At 45.1% G+C, this 17,921-nt stretch overlaps 2 non-coding genes across 2 annotated transcripts; both read right to left on the bottom strand.

Annotated features, from left to right (window-relative positions):
* Positions 1-9,251: 9,251 nt before the first annotated feature.
* trnac-aca (transfer RNA cysteine (anticodon ACA)) lies at positions 9,252-9,333 on the bottom strand. The gene has a single exon. It is a non-coding gene; the product is annotated as a tRNA-Cys (tRNA).
* Positions 9,334-11,237: 1,904 nt separating this feature from the next.
* On the bottom strand, positions 11,238-11,319 carry trnaf-aaa (transfer RNA phenylalanine (anticodon AAA)). The gene has a single exon. It is a non-coding gene; the product is annotated as a tRNA-Phe (tRNA).
* Positions 11,320-17,921: the final 6,602 nt, after the last annotated feature.

Here is a 17,921-nt window from a genome sequence, read left to right on the forward strand (position 1 = left end):
CTGACGGTGGTTTGGACCCACGCAGCTTCTCAATTGCTTCGAAATCGGTGCCTCTGCTGTGAACACTCTGGCACATAATCACATGGGTTCATGTGGAATAATTCCAATTGCAAACATTCCCATATCTGTTTCTGTGGCGCAATGGGCCTGCCCGTTCGGCTGTTAACTGAAAGGTTGGTGGTTCGAGCCCACCCAAAAACGTGAGTAACTTTTAATTTTTGCAAACTCATCTATTGTTTAAAAATGGAGACTTTGATTCCGTGAAATGAACAGTGGTGAGCATACTGCTGCTCCCTTCCTGTTTCCAATGGGAACAATCGCTTCATCGATCAGTCTTCTGCCAGGCAGCATGGATATTCTACATCCCTTATACCAATACTCCAAGTTCAGCGTTCTTGCATTAAAATCCAGCAGGAAAATCGGCCACAGTGGATAATCCACTCTGAAAACCCTTTTCTACACTTTCCTCAGGTTTACACATATATGGATTTGAATGGAAAGCTTGCAACTATTACAATTGCCAGAGAGCTGCAGCTTCCTTGCATCTCTCTGCACCCTGATCACATGACAACAACCAACCAATCACATAGAGCGGCGCGAGAACACCCCCATTGTATGTGTCCAATCAGGGCCTGAGGATTGAACTGCTCTGTCACATGCAGTTCCAGTACGTTGGAGGACTCAGCTGTGAGCGGATGACTTGTTGCTGTCGCTGGCGCCGCGGCCGAGAAGCGAGCATCACCTGCAATCTCTTGTTTTCAGCCAAATGCTAGAGGTATGAATTTCGAATGACAAAATCTTTGACGCTAACTGATTTGGTTGTTGTATTTGAATGCGGTTTAGTGCCTCGCACGGGCCTTGTGATTTTCTTTTTGCGTACGGTTTGCAGTGTGTGATCGCTTAACATTTTGCGACTGAAAGTAAATGCAATAGCTGATTCAAATTGTTGCGTCATATGGCGTTCGGTCAAATTGAGGATATTCGACACTACGAACGGGATTCAAATCGCCTTTTCTCTTGTGTGCTGCTTTTGTCCCTTTGTATGGCCGCGTGCCTCAGGGAATGTGGTTGGAGAATAAATCTTTGGCTGCATTGTTTTTCCTGCTGGTTGTCCATCCAGCTAAACATAGTTTTCTGTGCTGAAATGAATTCAGCAGACGATACGAAGGAAGAACATATAAATTCTTTCGAACGTGCGTGGGGAAACCCCAATGGATTTTTAGTCCATCGCCTTAACCACTCGGGCACGACTACCCAGACGGTGAGTTGGACCCACGCAGCTTCTCATTTGCTTCGAAATCGCTGCCTCTGCTGTGAACACTCTGGCACATAATCACATGGGTTCATGTGGAATAATTCCAATTGCAGACATTTTCGTGTCTGTCTCTGTGGCGCAATGGGCCAGCGCGTTCGGCTGTTAACTGAAAGGTTGGTGGCTTGAGCCCACCCAGAGACGTGAGTAACTTTTAATTTTTGCAAACTCATCTATTGTTTAAAAATGGAGTCTTTGATTCCGTGAAATGAACAGGGGTGAGCATACTGCTGCTGCCTTCCTGCTTCCAATGGGAACAATCGCTTCATCGATCAGTCTTCTGCCAGGCAGCATGGATATTCTACATCCCTTATACCAATACTTCAAGTGCAGCGTTCTTGCATTAAAATCCAGCAGGAAAATCGGCCACAGTGGATAATCCATTCTGAAAACCCTTTTCTACACTTTCCTCAGGTTTACAAAAACATGGATTAGAATGGAAAGCTTGCAACTATTACAGTTGCCAGAGAACTGCAGCTTCCTTGCATCGCTCTGCACCCTGATCACATGACAACAACCAACCAATCACATAGAGCGGCGCGAGAACACCCCCATTGAATGTGTCCAATCAGGGCCTGAGGATTGAATTGCTCTGTCACATGCAGTTCCAGTACGTTGGTGGACTCAGCTGTGAGCGGATGACTTGTTGCTGTCGCTTGCGCCGCGGCCGAGAAGCGAGCAGCCCCTGCAATCTCTTGTTTTCAGCCAAATGCTAGAGGTATGAATATCCAATGACAAAATCTTTCACGCTAACTGATTTGCTTGCTGTATTTGAATGCGGTTTAGTGCCTCGCACGGGCCTTGTGATTTTCTTGGTGCGTACGGTTTGCAGTGTATGATCGCTTAACATTTTGCGACTGAAATTAAATGCAATATCTGATTCAAATTGTTGCTTCATATGGCGTTCGGTCAAATTGAGGAAATTCGACATTACGAAAGGGATTCAAATCGCCTTTTCTCTTGTGTGCTGCTTTTGTCCCTTTGTATGGCCGCGTGCCTCAGGGAATGTGGTTGGAGAATAAATCTTTGGCTGCATTGTTTTTCCTGCTGGTTGTCCATCCAGCTAAACATAGTTTTCTGTGGTGAAATGAATTCAGCAGACGCTACGAAGGAAGAACATATAAATTCTTTCAAGGCTTGACTGGGCGGATTCTGAGAGGTTGTTTACCCTCGCTGTGGAGCCCGAACTAGGGGTCAAAGTTTCAGAATAAGGGGCCGGCCATTTAAGATTGAGATGAGGAGAAATTGCTTCATTGTAAGGGTTGTGTATCTTTGGAGTTTTCTAACGCAGAGGGCTGTGGTGGTTCAGTCGTTGAGTACATTCCTAACTGAGATGGATATGTACATTACGGAAATCAAGGTATATGGGGCGAGGTCGGTAATTTTCAGTTGAGGTAGAGGATCAGCCATGATCTTATTGAATGGCGGAGCATGATCGAGGGCCGCATGGCCAAATCCTGCTCCTATTTCTTATGATCTAATGTACTGATTTATGCCGGCGGTGTTGAGAACTGTGGCTCGTCTGGCTTAGTTCATTAAATAAGCATCGCAGTAGGAAGCAGCATCAACTGGAAGATGGCTGCGCGGAAGACGTGCATTTTCTTCAATGGGTTGCAAAAAAATATTTTCGACGTTTAAAATTGCTTTGACGGTTTCAAGAGCGTTAAATAACGTAGTATTCTCCATTGGCTTAGGCCTCTCGTAATGTCATAATGGGGTGAAGTGCTTGTTATACTTTCTGCTTGAAACTTGGTTTGATTGTAGCTTTGAATCTCGGCAGAGGAACCGAAAGGCAGCAGTTCAAATGAAGTAAAAACCGATCATTTGGGACGACATCCTCGGTGCAGTCGTCGGCAGGATTCGAACCTGCGCGGGGAAACCCCAACGGATTTCTAGTCCATCGCTTTAACCACTCGGCCACGACTACCCTGACGGCGGTTCGGACCCACGCAGTTTCCCATTTGCTTCGAAATCGGTGCCTCTGCTGTGAACACTCTGGCACATAATCACATGGGTTCTTGTGGAATAATTGCAATTGCATACATGCTCGAGTCTGTTTCTGTGGCGCAATGGGCCAGCGCGTTCAGCCGTTAACTGTAAAGGTTGGTGGTTCGAGCCCACCCAGAGACGTGAGTAACTTTTAATTTTTGCAAACTCATCTATTGTTTAAAAGTGGAGACTTTGATTCCGTGAAATGAACAGTGGTGAGCATACTGCTGCTCCCTTCCTGTTTCCAATGGGAACAATCGCTTCATCGATCAGTCTTCTGCCAGGCAGCATGGATATTCTACATCCCTTATACCAATACTCCAAGTGCAGCGTTCTTGCATTAAAATCCAGCAGGAAAATCGGCCACAGTGGATAATCCATTCTGAAAACCCTTTTCTACACTTTCCTCAGGTTTACACATACGTGGATTAGAATGGAAAGCTTGGAACTATTACAATTGCCAGAGAACTGCAGCTTCCTTGCATCGCTCTGCACCCTGATCACATGACAACAACCAACCAATCACTTGGAGCGGCGCGAGAACACCCCCATTGAATGTGTCCAATCAGGGCCTGAGGATTGAACTGCTCTGTCACATGCAGTTCCAGCACGTTGGAGGACTCAGCTGTGAGCGGATGACTTGTTGCTGTCGCGAGCGCCGCGGCCGGGAAGCGAGCAGCCCCTGAAATCTCTTGTTTTCAGCCAAATGCAAGAGGTATGAATTTCTAATGACAAAATCTTTGACGCTAACTGATTCGGTTGCTTTATTGGAATGCGGTTTAGTGCCTCGCACGGGCCTTGTGATTTTCTTTTTGTGTACGGTTTGCAGTGTGTGATCGCTTAACATTAAGCGACTGATATTAAATGCAATATCTGATTCAAATTGTTGCTTCATATGGCGTTCGGTCAAATTGAGGAAATTCGACACGACGAACGGGATTCAAATCGCCTTTTCTCTTGTGTGCTGCTTTTGTCCCTTTGTATGGCCGCGTGCCTCAGGGAATGTGGTTGGAGAATAAATCTTTGGCTGCATTGTTTTTCCTGCTGGTTGTCCATTCAGCTAAACATAGTTTTCTGTGGTGAAATGAATTCAGCAGACGCTACGAAGGAAGAACATATAAATTCTTTCATGGCTTGACTGGGCGGATTCTGAGAGGTTGTTTACCCTGCCTGTGGAGCCCGAACTAGGGGTCAAAGTTTCAGAATAAGGGGCCGGCCATTTAAGATTGAGATGGGGAGAAATTGCTTCATTGTAAGGGTTGTGTATCTTTGGAGTTTTCTAACGCAGAGGGCTGTGGTGGTTCAGTCGTTGAGTACATTCCTAACTGAGATGGATATGTACATTACGGAAATCAAGGTATATGGGGCTAGGTCAGTAATTTTCAGTTGAGGGTGAGGATCAGCCATGATCTTATTGAATGGCGGAGCATGATCGAGGGCCGCATGGCCAAATCCTGCTCCTATTTCTTATGATCTAATGTACCGATTTAGGCCGGCGGTGTTGAGAACTGTGGCTCGTCTGCCTTAGTTCATTAAATAAGCATCGCAGTAGGAAGCAGCATCAACTGGAAGATGGCTGCGCGGAAGACGTGCATTTTCTTCAATGGGTTGCAAAATAAAATATTTTCGACGGTTAAAATTGCTTTGACGGTTTCAAGAGCGTTAAATAACGTAGTATTCTCCTTTGGCTTAGGCCTCTCGTAATGTCATAATGGGGTGAAGTGCTTGTTATACTTTCTGCTTGAAACTTTGTTTGATTGTAGCTTTGAATCTCGGCAGAAGAACCGAAAGGCAGCAGTTCAAATTAAGTAAAAACCGATCATTTGGGACGACGGCCTCGGTGCTGCAGGCGGCAGGATTCGAACCTACGCGGGGAAACCCCAATGGATTTACTAGTCCATCTCCTTAACCACTCGGCCACGACTACCCTGATGGTGTTTTGGACCCACGCAGCTTCTCATTTGCTTCGAAATCGGTGCCTCTGCTGTGAACACTCTTGCACATAATCACATGGGTTCATGTGGAATAATTCCAATTGCAAACATATTCGGGTCTGTCTCTTTGGCGCAATGAGCCAGCGCCTTCGGCTGTTAACAGGAAAGGTTGGTGGTTCGAGCCCACCCAGAGATGTGAGTAACTTTTAATTTTTGCAAACTCATCTATTGTTTAAAAATGGAGTCTTTGATTCCGTGAAATGAACAGTGGTGAGCATACTGCTGCTGCCTTCCTGCTTCCAATGGGAACAATCGCTTCATCGATGAGTCTTCTGCCAGGCAGCATGGATATTCTGCATCCCTTATACCAATACTCCAAGTGCAGCGTTCTTGCATTAAAGTCCAGCAGGAAAATCGGCCACAGTGGATAATCCATTCTGAAAACCCTTTTCTACACTTTCCTCAGGTTTACACATACATGGATTAGAATGGAAAGCTTGCAACTATTACAATTGCCAGAGAACTGCAGCTTCCTTGCATCGCTCTGCACCATGATCACATGACAACAACCAACCAATCACATAGAGCGGCGCGAGAACACCCCCATTGAATGTGTCCAATCAGGGCCTGAGGATTGAACTGCTCTGTCACATGCAGTTCCAGTACGTTGGAGGACTCAGCTGTGAGCGGATGACTTGTTGCTGTCGCTAGCGCCGCGGCCGAGAAGCGAGCAGCCCCTGCAATCTCTTGTTTTCAGCAAGGAAGCTGCAGTTCTCTGGCAATTGTAATAGTTGCAAGCTTTCCATTCTAATCCATGTATGTGCAAACCTGAGGAAAGTGCAGAAAAGGGTTTTCAGAATGCATTATCTACTGTGGCCAATTTTCCTGCTGGATTTTAATGCAAGAACGCTAGAGGTATGAATTTCTAATGACAAAATCTTTGACGCTAACTGATTTGGTTGCTGTATTTGAATGCGGTTTAGTGCCTCGCACGGGCCTTGTGATTTTCTTTTTGCGTACGGTTTGCAGTGTGTGATCGCTTAACATTTTGCGACTGAAGTTAAATGCAATATCTGATTCAAATTGTTGCTTCATATGGCGTTCGGTCAAATTGAGGAAATTCGACACTGCGAACGGGATTCAAATCGCCTTTTCTCTTGTGTGCTGCTTTTGTCCCTTGTATGGCCGCGTGCCTCAGGGAATGTGGTTGGAGAATAAATCTTTGGCTGCATTGTTTTTCCTGCTGGTTGTCCATCCAGCTAAACATAGTTTTCTGTGGTGAAATGAATTCAGCAGGCGCTACGAAGGAAGAACATATAAATTCTTTCATGGCTTGACTGGGCGGATTCTGAGAGGTTGTTTACCCTGGCTGTGGAGCCCGAACTAGAGGTCAAAGTTTCAGAATAAGGGGCCGGCCATTTAAGATTGAGATGAGGAGAAATTGCTTCATTGTCAGGGTTGTGTATCTTTGGAGTTTTCTAACACAGAGGGCTGTGGTGGTTCAGTCGTTGAGTACATTCCTAACTGAGATGGATATGTACATTACGGAAATCAAGGTATATGGGGCTAGGTCGGTAATTTTCAGTTGAGGTAGAGGATCAGCCATGATCTTATTGAATGGCGGAGCATGATCGAAGGCCACATGGCCAAATCCTGCTCCTATTTCTTATGATCTAATGTACCGATTTAGGCCGGCGGTGTTGAGAACTGTGGCTCGTCTGCCTTAGTTCATTAAATAAGCATCGCAGTAGGAAGCAGCATCAACTGGAAGATGGCTGCGCAGAAGACGTGCATTTTCTTCAATGGGTTGCAAAATAAAATATTTTCGACGGTTAAAATTGCTTTGACGGTTTCAAGAGCGTTAAATAACGTAGTATTCTCCTTTGGCTTAGGCCTCTCGTAATGTCATAATGGGGTGAAGTGCTTGTTATACTTTCTGCTTGAAACTTTGTTTGATTGTAGCTTTGAATCTCGGCAGAGGAACCGAAAGGCAGCAGTTCAAATTAAGTAAAAACTGATCATTTGGGACGACGTCCTCGGTGCCGTAGTCGGCAAAATTCGAACCTGCGCGAGAAAACCCCAATGGATTTCTAGTCCATCGCCTTAACCACTCGGCCACGACTACCCTGACGGTGGTTTGGACCCACGCAGCTTCTCATTTGCTTCGAAATCGGTGCCTCTGCTGTGAACACTCTGGCACATAATCACATGGGTTCATGTGGAATAGTTCCAATTGCAAACATGTTCGTGTCTGTCTCTGTGGAGCAATGGGCCAGCGCGTTCGGCTATTAACTTTCGAGCCCACCCAGAGACGTGAGTAACTTTTAATTTTTGCAAACTCATCTATTGTTTAAAAATGGAGTCTTTGATTCCGTGAAATGAACAGTGGTGAGCATACTGCTGCTGCCTTCCTGCTTCAAACGGGAACAATCGCTTCATCGATCAGTCTTCTGCCAGGCAGCATGGATATTCTACATCCCTTATACCAATACTCCAAGTGCAGCGTTCTTGCATTAAAATCCAGCAGGAAAATCGGCCACAGTGGATAATCCATTCTGAAAACCCTTTTCGACACTTTCCTCAGGTTTACACATATATGGATTAGAATGGAAAGCTTGCAACTATTACAATTGCCAGAGAACTGCAGCTTCCTTGCACCGCTCTGCACCCTGATCACATGACAACAACCAACCAATCACATAGAGCGGCGCGAGAACACCCCCATTGAATGTGTCCAATCAGGGCCTGAGGATTGAACTGCTCTGTCACATGCAGTTCCAGTACGTTGGAGGACTCAGCTGTGAGCGGATGACTTGTTGCTGTCGCTTGCGCCGCGGCCGAGAAGCGAGCAGCCCCTGCAATCTCTTGTTTTCAGCCAAATGCTAGAGGTATGAATTTCTAATGACAAAATCTTTGACGCTTACTGATTTGGTTGCTGTATTTGAATGCGGTTTAGTGCCTCGCACGGGCCTTGTGATTTTCTTTTTGCGTACGGTTTGCAGTGTGTGATCGCTTAACATTTTGCGACTGAAATTAAATGCAATATCTGATTCAAATTGTTGCTTCATATGGCGTTCGGTCAATTTGAGGAAATTCGACACTACGAACGGGATTCAAATCGCCTTTTCTCTTGTGTGCTGCTTTTGTCCCTTTGTATGGCCGCATGCCTCAGGGAATGTGGTTGGAGAATAAATCTTTGGCTGCATTGTTTTTCCTGCTGGTTCTCCATCCAGCTAAACATAGTTTTCTGTGGTGAAATGAATTCAGCAGACGCTACGAAGGAAGAACATATAAATTCTTTCATGGCTTGACTGGGCGGATTCTGAGAGGTTGTTTACCCTGGCTGTGGAGCCCGAACTAGGGGTCAAATATTCAGTAAAAGGGGCCGGCCATTTAAGATTGAGATGAGGAGAAATTGCTTCATTGTAAGGGTTGTGTATCTTTGGAGTTTTCTAACGCAGAGGGCTGTGGTGGTTCAGTCGTTCAGTACATTCCTAACTGAGATGGATATGTACATTACGGAAATCAAGGTATATGGGGCTAGGTCGGTAATTTTCAGTTGAGGCAGAGGATCAGCCATGATCTTATTGAATGGCGGAGCATGATCGAGGGCTGCATGGCCAAATCCTGCTCCTATTTCTTATGATCTAATGTGCAGATTTAGGCTGGCGTTTTGAGAACTGTGGCTCGTCTGGCTTAGTTCATTAAATAAGCATCGCAGTAGGAAGCAGCATCAACTGGAAGATGGCTGCGCGGAAGACGTGCATTTTCTTCAATGGGTTGCAAATTAAAATATTTTCGACGGTTAAAATTGCTTTGATAGTTTCAAAAGCGTTAAATAACGTAGTATTCTCCTTTGGCTTAGGCCTCTCGTAATGTCATAAATGGGTGAAGTGCTTGTTATACTTTCTGCTTGAAACTTTGTTTGATTGTAGCTTTGAATCTCGGCAGAGGAACCGAAAGGCAGCAGTTCAAATTAAGTAAAAACGGATCATTTGGGACGACGTCCTCGATGCCGTAGTCGGCAAGATTCGAACCTGCGCGGTGAAACCCCAATGGATTTGTAGTTCATCGCCTCAACCACTCGGCCACGACTACACTGACGGCGATTTGGACCCACGCAGCTTCTCATTTGCTTCGAAATCAGTGCCTCTCCTGTGAACACTCTGGCACATAATCACATGGGTTCATGTGGAATAATTCCAATTGCAAACATGTTCGTGTCTGTCTCTGTGGTGCAATGGGCCAGCGCGTTCGGCTGTTAACTGAAAGGTTGGTGGTTCGAGCCCACCCAGACACGTGAGTAACTTTTAATTTTTGCAAACTCATCTATTGTTTAAAAATGGAGTCTTTGATTCCGTGAAATGAACAGTGGTGAGCACACTGCTGCTGCTTTCCTGTTTCCAATGGGAACAATCGCTTCATCGATCACTCTTCTGCCAGGCAGCATGGATATTCTGCATCCGTTATACCAATACTCCAAGTGCAGCTTTCTTGCATTAAAATCCAGCAGGAAAATCGGCCACAGTGGATAATCCATTCTGAAAACCCTTTTCTACACTTTCCTCAGGTTTACACATACATGGATTAGAATGGAAAGCTTGCAACTATTACAATTGCCAGAGAACTGCGGATTCCTTGCATCGCTCTGCACCCTGATCACATGACAACAACCAACAAATCACATACAGCGGCGCGAGAACACCCCCACTGAATGTGTCCAATCAGGGCCTGAGGATTGAACTGCTCTGTCACATGCAGTTCCAGGACGTTGGAGGACTCAGCTGTGAGCGGATGACTTGTTGCTGTCGCTAGCGCCGCGGCCGAGAAGCGAGCAACCCCTGCAATCTCTTGTTTTCAGCCAAATGCTAGAGGTATGAATTTCTAATGACAAAATCTTTGACGCTAACTGATTTGGTTGCTGTATTTGAATGCGGTTTAGTGCCTCGCACGGGCCTTGTGATTTTCTTTTTGCGTACGGTTTGCAGTGTGTGATCGCTTAACATTTTGCGACTGAAATTAAATGCAATATCTGATTCAAATTGTTGCTTCATATGGCGTTCGGTCAAATTGAGGAAACTCGACACTACGAACGGGATTCAAATCGCCTTTTCTCTTGTGTGCTGCTTTTGTCCCTTTGTATGGCCGCGTGCCTCAGGGAATGTGGTTGGAGAATAAATCTTTGGCTGCATTGTTTTTCCTGCTGGTTGTCCATCCAGCTAAATATAGTTTTCTGTGGTGAAATGAATTCAGCAGACGCTACGAAGGAAGAACATATAAATTCGTTCATGGCTTGACTGGGCGGATTCTGAGAGGTTGTTTACCCTGGCTGTGGAGCCCGAACTAGGGGTCATAGTTTCAGAATAAGGGGCCGGCCATTTAAGATTGAGATGAGGAGAAATTGCTTCATTGTAAGGGTTGTGTATCTTTGGAGTTTTCTAACGCAGAGGGCTGTGGTGGTTCAGTCGTTGAGTACACTCCTAACTGAGATGGATATGTACATTACGGAAATCAAGGTATATGGGGCTAGGTCGGTAATTTTCAGTTGAGGTAGAGGATCAGCCATGATCTTATTGAATGGCGGAGCATGATCGAGGGCCGCATGGCCAAATCCTGCTCCTATTTCTTATGATCTAATGTACCGATTTAGGCCGGCGGTGTTGAGAAATGTGGCTCGTCTGGCTTAGTTCATTAAATAAGCATCGCAGTAGGAAGCAGCATCAACTGGAAGATGGCTGCGCGGAAGACGTGCATTTTCTTCAATGGGTTGCAAAATAAAATATTTTCGACGGTTAAAATTGCTTTGACGGTTTCAAGAGCATTAAATAACGTAGTATTCTCCTTTGGCTTAGGCCTCTCGTAATGTCATAATGGGGTGAAGTGCTTGTTATACTTTCTGCTTGAAACTTTGTTTGATTGTAGTTTTGAATTTCGGCAGAGGAACCGAAAGACAGCAGTTCAAATTAAGTAAAACCGATCATTTGGGACGACGTCTTCGGTGCCGTAGTCAGCAGGATTCGAACGTGCACGGGGAAACCCCAATGGATTTTTAGTCCATCGCCTTAACCACTCGGCCACGACTACCCTGACGGTGGTTTGGAACCACGCAGCTTCTCATTTGCTTCGAAATCGGTGCCTCTGCTGTGAACACTCTGGCACATAATCACATGGGTTCATGTGGAATAATTCCAAATGCAAACATTTTCGTATCTGCCTCTGTGTCGCAATGGGCCAGCGCGTTCGGCTGTTAACTGAAATGGTTGGTGGTTCGAGCCCACCCAAATACGTGAGTAACTTTTAATTTTTGCAAACTCATCTATTGTTTAAAAATGGAGTCTTTGATTCCGTGAAATGAACAGTGGTGAGCATACTGCTGCTGCCTTCCTGTTTCCAATGGGAACAATCGCTTCATCGATCACTCTTCTGCCAGGCAGCATGGATATTCTACATCCCTTTTTCCAATACTCCAAGTGCAGCGTTCTTGCATTAAAATCCAGCAGGAAAATCGGCCACAGTGGAGAATCCATTCTGAAAACCCTTTTCTACACTTTCCTCAGGTTTACACATACATGGATTAGAATGGAAAGCTTGTAACTATTACAATTGCCAGAGAACTTCAGCTTCCTTGCATCGCTCTGCACCCTGATCACGTGACAACAACCAACCAATCACATAGAGCGGCGCGAGAATACCCCCATTGAATGTGTCCAATCGGAGCCTGAGGATTGAACTGCTCTGTCACATGCAGTTCCAGTCCGTTGGAGGACTCAGCTGTGAGCGGATGACTTGTTGCTGTCGCTAGCGCCGCGGCCGAGAAGCGAGCAACCCCTGCAATCTCTTGTTTTCAGCCAAATGCGAGAGGTATGAATTTCTAATGACAAAATCTTTGAAGCTAACTGATTTGGTTGCTGTATTTGAATGCGGTTTAGTGCCTCGCACGGGCCTTGTGATTTTCTTTTTGCGTCCGGTTAGCAGTGTGTGATCGCTTAACATTTTGCGACTGAAATTAAATGCAATATCTGATTCAAATTGTTGCTTCATATGGCGTTCGATTAAGTTGAGGAAATTCGACACTACGGACGGGATTCAAATCGCCTTTTCTCTTGTGTGCTGCTTTTGTCCCTTTGTATGGCCGCGTGCCTCAGGGAATGTGGTTGGAGAATAAATCTTTGGCTGCATTGTTTTTCCTGCTGGTTGTCCATCCAGCTAAACATAGTTTTCTGTGGTGAAATGAATTCAGCAGACGCTACAAAGGAAGAACATATAAATTATTTCATGGCTTGACTGGGCGGATTCTGAGAGGTTGTTTACCCTGGCTGTGGAGCCCGAACTAGGGGTCAAAGTTTCAGAATAAGGGGCCGGGCATTTAAGTTTGAGATGAGGAGAAATTGCTTCATTGTAAGGGTTGTGTATCTTTGGAGTTTTCTAACGCAGAGGGCTGTGGCGGTTCAGTCATTGAGTACATTCCTAACGGAGATGGATATGTACATTACGGAAATCAAGGTATATGGGGGTAGGTCGGTAATTTTCAGTTGAGATAGAGGATCAGCCATGATCTTATTGAATGGCGGAGCAGGATCGAGGGCCACAAGGCGAAATCCTGCTCCTATTTCTTATGATCTAATGTACCGATCTTGGCTGGCGGTGCTGAGAACTGTGGCTCCTCTGGCTTAGTTCATTAAATAAGCATCACAGTAGGAAGCAGCATCAACTGGAAGATGGCTGCGCGGAAGACGTGCATTTTCTTCAATGGGTTGCAAAATAAAATATTTTCGACGGTTAAAATTGCTTTCACGGATTCAAGAGAGTTAAATAATGTCGTTTTCTCCTGTGGCCTCGGCCTCTCGTAATGTCGTGATTTAATAATGATGGGATGAAGTGCTTGTTATACTTTCTGCTTGAATTGTTGTTTGATTTCAGGTGAATCTCGGCACAGGAACCGAAAGGCAGCAGTTCAAATTAATAAAAACGGATCATTTGGGACGACGTTCTCGTTACCGTAGTCGGCCGGATTCAAACATCCGCGTAAAAACTACAATAGATTTTTAGTCCATCACCTTAACCACTCAGCCACGACTACATGGATGGTGGATTGAGCCCACGCAGCTTCTCACTTGCTGCGAAATCGGTGCCTCTGCTGTGAACGCTCTGGCACATAATCACATGGGTTCATGTGGAATAATTGCAATTGCATGAATTTCTGTGTCTGTCTTCGTGGCGCAATGGGCTAGCACGTTCGGCTGTTAACTTGAACTGTTGGAGTGGTTCGAGCCCATCCAGGACCGTGAGTAGTTTTTAATTTTTGCAAACACATCTATTGTTTAAAAATGGAGTCTTTGATTCCGTGAAATGAACAGTGGTGAGCATACTGCTGCTGCCTTCCTGCTTCCAATGGGAGCAATCGCTTCATCGATCAGTCTTCTGCCAACAAGCCTGGATTTTCTGCTTCCCTTATATACCAATATACCAAGTGCAGCGTTCTTGCATTAAAATCTAGCAGGAAAATCGGCCACAGTGGATATTCCATTTTGAATACCCTTTTCTACACTTTCCTCAGTTTTACACATACATGGATTAGAATGGAAAGCTTGAAACTATAACAATTGCCAGAGAACTTCAGCTTCCTTGCATCGCTCTGCACCCTGATCACGTGACAACAACCAACCAATCACATAGAGCGGCGCGAGAACACCCCCATTGCATGTATCCAATTCGGGCCTGAGGATTGAACTGTTCCGTCACAAGCAGTTCCAGTACGTTGGAGGACTCAGCTGTGAGCGGATGACTTGTTCCTGTCGCTGGCGCCACGGCCGAGAAGCGAGCAGCCCCTGCAATCTCTTGTTTTCAGCCAAATGCTAGAGCTATGAATTTCTAATCACAAAATCTTTGACGCTAACTGATTTGTTTGCTGTATTTGAATGCGGTTTAGTGCCTCGCACGGGCCTTGTGATTTTCTTTTTGTGTACGGTTTGCAGTGTGTGATTGCTTAACATTTTGAGACTGAAATTAAATGCAATCTCTGATTCAAATTGTTGTTTCATCTGGCTTTCGGTCAAATTGAGGAAATTCGACACTACGAATGGGATTCAAATCGCCTTTTCTCTCTTGTGCTGCTTTTGTCCTTTTGTACGGCCCCGTGCTCGTCACAAAATCTTGGACGCGAGCTGGTTTGGTTACTGTGTTTGAACATTAATAAATAGATACAAAAGGAAAATACTGTGGATGATGGAAATCTGAAATAAAGAAAGAACATGCTGGAAATACTCAGCAGTTCAGGCAGAATCTGTGGAGAGAGAAACAGTGTTAACGTTTCAGGTTGAAGACCCTTCGTCAGAACTGCAATAAGCTGGAGACCGATGTTTCTTGGAACACACCGATTGTAAATTTAATTAATAATTTATCCCAAAATCAACAGCACGAATAAAACAGATCATTAACACATTGTTGCTTGTGGGACATTTTATGCGCAACTAGGCTGCAGCCTTTCCAACATTACAACAATAACTACGCTTCAAAACGCTTCATTGGTTGTAAAGCGCTCTGGGACATCTTGAGGAGCTGAAAGGCACTAAGGCAATGCAAGTCTGATCAGAGCGTGCGAGCATGAGGGGAAACATTGCAAGTTGACAACAAATAATATCATGACAACCGTCGGCAGAATGTCAGTGAGAGGAAAGATATCGTGTTTGAGGGAAGAAATAAAAAATGGTAGAAAGAAAGATAATCATTTCCATAGGGACATATTGCAGAATGTTGCCAATTGTTTTAATAAAATTCAGAGCATAGCCGGCACATTTGATCTTCCTTCTACTGTTCTCACAACTGAACTATTCCTGCCGCATTGAGATTGAAATTTACCATTAGTATAAGAGGAGAGAATATTAGGGGATATTTGCCCTCCAATCAAAAGTTCCTCAGACTAATGGAATTTAAACAACATCTGACCCTCATCCTGATCATGGAGACCAGCTCACCACCTGTTTATAGATAATGAATATTCCCTTAACCTTGTCTTAATGTAAAGTTCACTGTCTTGCTCGGTCAGGTTGAGAATATATTCTTGTAATATTGAACCGATTGGAGTGCAGGAGCAGATGGGTTCCGCTGTTCAACCGGGAAGTTTGGTAGGGCGAACGGGGAAGCGGCTGAGAGATGGTGGGTTTGAGAGTGGCAGCAAGCATGGCACGGTCGATAGATTGTAAATAATGGAAGAAATGTTTAACCGAGGCCTGAGATGCTGGAACTCATAAAATTACGTTTTGCTGAAAATGACGGTGTTAAAAACAATATTTGGAAATGCGGGGGATTGAACCCAAGAATTCATACATGCATGCACTCTATCACTGAGTTACAGCCTCAGCAGATGTTTTGCTGTGATGTAGGACAGAAGGACCGGCAGTATTATTATTCTAATCTCCCTTTGTGTTCCAAGTCTGTGCTGAAGTAGGTGAAGAGAAGAATTCTGGCCTTATCACTCCAGGAACAGAGAAAGGGGAAATGAGAAGGAAGACTTGCGGCATCAATGTGCATCTTCCCTCAAGGAAAAAGTAGACTGAGAGGAGACCTCATATAGGCCTTTAACATTATGGAGGGGTTAAAGTAATAGAATATTACATCACAACAGGGGCCATTCGGCCTGTCGTGTCTGTGCCAGCTCTTTGAATGAGCTGTCCAATTTCATCCAATAACCCAGCGTTCTTCCCACCACCCTGCGAGTTATCTTCAAGTAAATGTCCAATTGCCTTTTGAAGTTTCTGTCGAATCTGACTCCACTGCCATTTTAGGTAAAGTTGTCCTGCTCTTAACAACCGCCTGTGCGCCAATATATATTACACCCATTACCTCTGGTTACCATTCCACTTGTCAGAGTATCCCCACATGCTCTATCATACCCCCTCATGTTATTGAATATCTCTATTAAGCCTCCACTTAAACGTCTCTGCTCCAGGAGAACAATCCGAGGTTCTCCAATCTCTCCACATAACTGAAATCCCTGAACCCTGGTACCATCCTAGTAAATCTTCTCTGCGCTCCCTTCAAGGCCTTGCAATTCTGGCCAAAGTGTATGTCCATAATTGAAAACAATACTCCAGCTGAGACTAACTAGTGTTTTAAGAAGGTTTAGCATAACTTCTTTACTTTTCTTCTCTATTGCTCTATTGAAAAAGCCAAGCATCCCATATGCTTTTTAACAGTCCTCTAATCGTATCCTGCCACCAGCAAAGATTTGTGCACATGCACATCCAGGTCTCTCTGTTCATGCACCCGTTTAAAATTGTACTATTTCTTTCATATTTCCTCTCCATATTCGTCCTTCCAAAATATATCACGTCACACTTCTTTGCATTAACTTCCATCTGCCATGTGTTTTCCCATCCTTCTTGAAGGCGATCAGAGAGTCAGCACCCACAACACTGACTGGCAAAGCATTCCTGAGGCTCAACGCTCTCTGGGAAAAGTAACACCGCCTAAAATCCAGTCTATTCCTCCCTCTGTGTCACGCTGAGAATATATTCTTGTTATATTGATTGGATTCGAGTGCAGGCGCAAGTGGGAGGTGCTGTTCCACCGGTAAGTTTGGAAGGGTGAACGGGGAAGTGGCGGTGAGATGGTGGGCGTGAGACTGGCAGCAAGGAGGGTGTGGTCGATGGATTTTAAGAAATGTAAGCAACAAAATTGTACAAGTGGTGGAATCTCTGAGGACGTGAGACACAGCGTGTGTGGAGATGTGTGAGTGAATTGAAATGTCAGCATTGAAAGTTAAAGAGTGGCATAAACACTGTCAAAGCTGGCCAGCCTGCACAGTTTAATGCTTTTAGCGACGAAATTTACAAAAGCCACAATATCTGGCAGCGGTAGGATTAACCACATAACATAAATCCAATAACCCTGGTACCGTTCTAGTAGATCTCCTCTGCACCCACGCCAGGGCCTTGCCATCATTCCCAAGGTGTACACCCATAATTGAACAGTCATACATTTCGTCGCTTCACCAACAGCAGTAAACCGTGCAGGGTGAGCGGTTCTGCAAGTTATCATATCACTTCTTCACCATTTGCTCGTGGATGCCCATGCTATCCTTTCCATTCAGTTGTTACTGACAGGCTGAAAAGATTTGCAGAATTTCCTCTGGTCCATAATTGGCCTGAATCCAGCACCGGACACTACAAACACCGTCATCCAACCAACTAAATTCAGACCGTTCACTCACTCGTCTCCAGAGCCGCTGTGGCTCACTTATTCAGATATCCAACACTTATACATTATCGTTTCTTCCATTTCTTACAACCACGACGTGCGTGGATTCTTTAGCGCAGTCAAGACCACTTATGGCCCAAGCACACAAGTTCCTATCCCACTGCAGGCCAAGAATAGAGAGGTACTCATCAAAGGCAGGGATGCAGTCAGTGCCCGCTGGAAGGAACACTTCGAAGATCTCCTTAACCGAGACACTTTTAGACGCGAGTGTGCTCAACTCCGCCCTGCAGCATGCTACCTGCCAACAATTCCGCTCAACCCCAGACCGGCATGTGATTGAAAAGGCCATCTGACAACTGAAGAACAGCAAGGCCTCAGGAGCAGATGGAATCCCTGCCGAGGCACTAACGCATGGCAGAGAAGCACTACTGGCTCGAATTCATGAACTAAATTCTCTTATCTGGAAGTGGCCCAAAGCGCTGTACAGC

This window comes from Somniosus microcephalus, unplaced genomic scaffold (genome assembly GCF_052327205.1).
Source record: "Somniosus microcephalus isolate GS21.2 unplaced genomic scaffold, FLI_Smic_1.0 unresolved_chr9, whole genome shotgun sequence".
NCBI lineage: Eukaryota > Metazoa > Chordata > Chondrichthyes > Squaliformes > Somniosidae > Somniosus > Somniosus microcephalus.